We start from the raw sequence: 3,545 nt of genomic DNA on the forward strand, positions 1-3,545 counted from the left end.
TTACTAAGAGAAATGTGTTTTAACTCCATCCAGGTTAATACAAAAGATGTAAAGTCGCCATCTTTTTTTATGAATAGTATTCCATGGTGTACATATATCACAGTTTATTAATCCATTCCTGGGTTGATGGGCACTTAGGTTGTTTCCACATCTTATCAATTGTAAATTGAGCTGCAGTAAACAATCTAGTGCAAAGGTCTTTATGATAAAAGGACTTTTTTCCTTCTGTGTAGACGCCTAGTAGTGGGATTGCAAGGAGAAATGGGAGGTCTAATTTGAGTTATTTGAGGATTCTCCATACTTCTTTCCAAAGAGGTTGTATTAGTCCCACCAGCAGTGTAAAAGTGTTCTCTTCTCTCCGCATGCACACCAGCGTGTGCAGCTTTGGGACTTTGTGATGTGGGCAAAAGTACAGAACGCTTCACGAATTTGTGTGTCATCCTTGTGCAGCGGCCATGCTAATCACTGTATCATTCCAATTTTAGTTTATACGTTGCCAAGGTGAACTTGTTCCTGAACCAGTTTTCAAGTGTTGTGAAACAGCGTTCCTCTGATGTGGATGAAGAAACAGTTTCCAGGCTTAGCAGGTGCGTGGATTTTCCTCTCTCTGTGATGTAGGGGCAGAGAGGGTAGGTAGATACTGGAGTTGACATAACACAATTGAGTACCCAGCTCTGCTATGAACTTGGGTAATTGGTTTAAGCGTTCTATTTTGTTTGTGAAATGGCAGTTAATAATAGTCCTGATCTCAGAGTGGCTGTGAATGTTAGGTGAGATGATGGATTTAAGGCACTTAGAATGGCTCCTACTGCCCATCTCGCAGAGTTCCTGTGAATGGAAAAATACATGCACAGCACTTGGGCCCAATGCCTGACGCATGATTTTTGCAGACAGCCACTAAGTATGAGCTATTATTATTCTATCCATTGTTCTTTTTTTTTTTTTTATAAACCATATGATTATATCTCCATAACTTTTTATTTATCATACAATAAATACATCAATACATTTCTTTTCACTGGGCAGGAGCCAAAGATATAAAAGTGTGGAGAACAAAGTATGAACATTTCCCTTTGTTCTTCACTCCCAGCAAACTCAACAATTGTCAACCTTTGGTTTATGGAGATTTTGTCCCCCCATAATCTCCATCAGTCCCTCCACACTATTCTTTGATAGTGACATTTTCTGTTTCTTAATTTATGCAAAGTTTCAAGCAAGGATAGCTTAAAGCTGAGTCTATTGCTTACACTTTCTGAGCTCTGTACCCACTTTCTCTGCACTGTATTTGCGGCAAACATACATCTTTCTCTGTGTGGGAGTTTCAGGGTCATAGTATACATGTTATTTCTTTGTTAGTACCTTTCATTTTGAAGTTCTGTCCATGTCAAAATGTGTAAGTCTGCCTTAAGCATTCTTCAACAACAACTATATCACATCTATGGTACAAATAGGACATGATTCATTAATTATTATTATTATTTTTGTGACAGAGTCTCACTTTGCCACCCTGGATATAGTGCTGTGGTGTCTTAGCTCATAGCAACCTTGAACTCTTGGGCCCAAGTGATTTTCTTGTCTCAGTCTCCTGAGTAGCTGGGGTTATAGGCACCCAGCACAATGCCTATAACTTTTGCTCAGGCTGGTCTCGAACCTGTGAGCTCAGGCAATCCACCCACCTCGGCCTCCCAAAGTGCTGGGATTACAGGTGTGAACCACCACTAATGGACATTCTTATTTGCAATTTTTCATTCTTATACATGATATTTCAAAAACATCCTTCATTGTTTATATAATTTCTGAACACCTGTAGCTATTTTATGAAATAAATTTATATCTGAAAGTGGAGTCTCAGTGTCAGCACACGTGCACATTCACCGTTTTGAAGTAATAGCTGAAATTCCATTCAGGAAAAGTTTCATGAAATGTGTGTCACCAACTGAAACTACCACTAAGTCTAAGTATTCCCATTTGCTAGATGCACACCAATACTTGAAATATTATCAATCATAAATATTTTTTGCCAATTGGAGAAGCAAAGAATAAAAATATCATTTTATTGTTCAGTTTGCATTCTTAATGACCACTGAGGTTCATCCAGTTTTGTCAAATTTTAGAAGTTTTCAGCCATGACCTCTTTGAGGACCTTTTTAGTCCTTTCCTCTTTCTTCCTCCACTTCAAGCTCCAATAACAGGGACATTTGATCTTTTGTCCCAGGTTCATAAGTCCTTGAGGTTCTTTTCATTTTGTAAATCTATTTCCTCTCTTTGTTCCCGGTGTTCGGTTTTTGCTGTTCACTCTTCAAGCTAATCGATTCTTTTCCTGTCCCATCTCTTCTGCTGTGAAGCCGACCATTGTCTATTTTGGCTTTTGTATTTTTCAGTTCTAAAATTTTCATCTAGTTCTTCTTCGTCTCTTCTGTACTTCTGCTGAGACTTTCTAAGTCATCACTGACAGAAACCTGGAGGATTTCAACCTTGTGTTATGGACGCCTGGTCTTATCCATGTCTGCTGTTTTCCTTGGCTTCCTCTGACACCGCCCTGTGACTGCCAGCTGGGGCTAGAAGTCCGGGTTTCCCATGGGACCACTGTTGACACTTGAGGTGGAGGGGCCGTCCTGAGAGAGGGTGGCGGTGTCTTCCAGTTCCCACGTGGTCTCCACTAACAGGCAGGGAGGACGGCCCCAGGTACCGCCCAGCGATGGGGGAAAGTCCCAGCTTCCGACTCATTCTCCTGTGATATCACCCCAGTGAGGGGGGTGGGTTGAGGTGTTTCATCATAGCCTGGCAAGGACAGAGTCTGGGTTCCCCTGGGGGTTTGCTGGTGGGGCCATAGCCTTTTCTGACATTTTGGCTGCAATAGAGTGGCTGCAAAGGACCTTTCCTGGTCCTTTGGTTAGAGAGAATGGCTTTTACTGCTGCTTTTTCTTCTTCTTCTTGTTTTTGAGACAGAGTCTCACTATGTCACCCTTGGTAGAGTGCCGTGGTGTCACAGCTCACAGCAACCTCAAACTCCTGGGCTTAAGCAATTCTCTTGCCTCAGCCTCCTAAGTAGCTGAGACTACAAGCGCTTTCCACAACACCTGGCTGTTTTTTTTTTTTTGTTGTTGTTGTTGCAGGTGTCATTGTTGTTTAGCTGGCCCGGGCCGGGTTCAAACCTGCCAGCCTTGGTGCATGTGGCTGGTGCTATAGCCACTGTGCTAAGGGCGCAGAGCGTTTTTTTTTTTTTTTTTTTTTTTTTTTCTGCACCTGCTATTGTGTGTAGGTTTCTGGCCTCTTCATCACCCAGTTTATAATACAGAAGGCAAAGCAGAAAACCCACGGAATTTGTTGCTGTGTTCCTCAGGTCCTGCAGTCTCTAGCTGGTCTGCCCTTTTCTCTCCACCTTTCAAAGTCTTCTTATGTTTGCTTCACCTGTAATTTCCAGGAGAGAAAGAAAAAGAAACACAGAAACACAGAGGCAGAGATAGGGAGGGAGACACAGGCAGAGAGAGATAGGGAGGGAGACACAGGCAGAGATAGGGAGGGAGACACAGAGGCAGAGATAG

General features: G+C 42.3%; 1 non-coding gene across 1 annotated transcript; it reads right to left on the reverse strand.

Moving 5' to 3' along the window:
• Positions 1 to 405: 405 nt before the first annotated feature.
• On the reverse strand, positions 406 to 509 carry LOC111728194. The gene has a single exon (XR_002775570.1). It is a non-coding gene; the product is annotated as a U6 spliceosomal RNA (small nuclear RNA).
• Positions 510 to 3,545: the final 3,036 nt, after the last annotated feature.

This window comes from Otolemur garnettii, unplaced genomic scaffold, assembly GCF_000181295.1.
Source record: "Otolemur garnettii isolate 467f Iridium unplaced genomic scaffold, OtoGar3 scaffold00143, whole genome shotgun sequence".
NCBI lineage: Eukaryota > Metazoa > Chordata > Mammalia > Primates > Galagidae > Otolemur > Otolemur garnettii.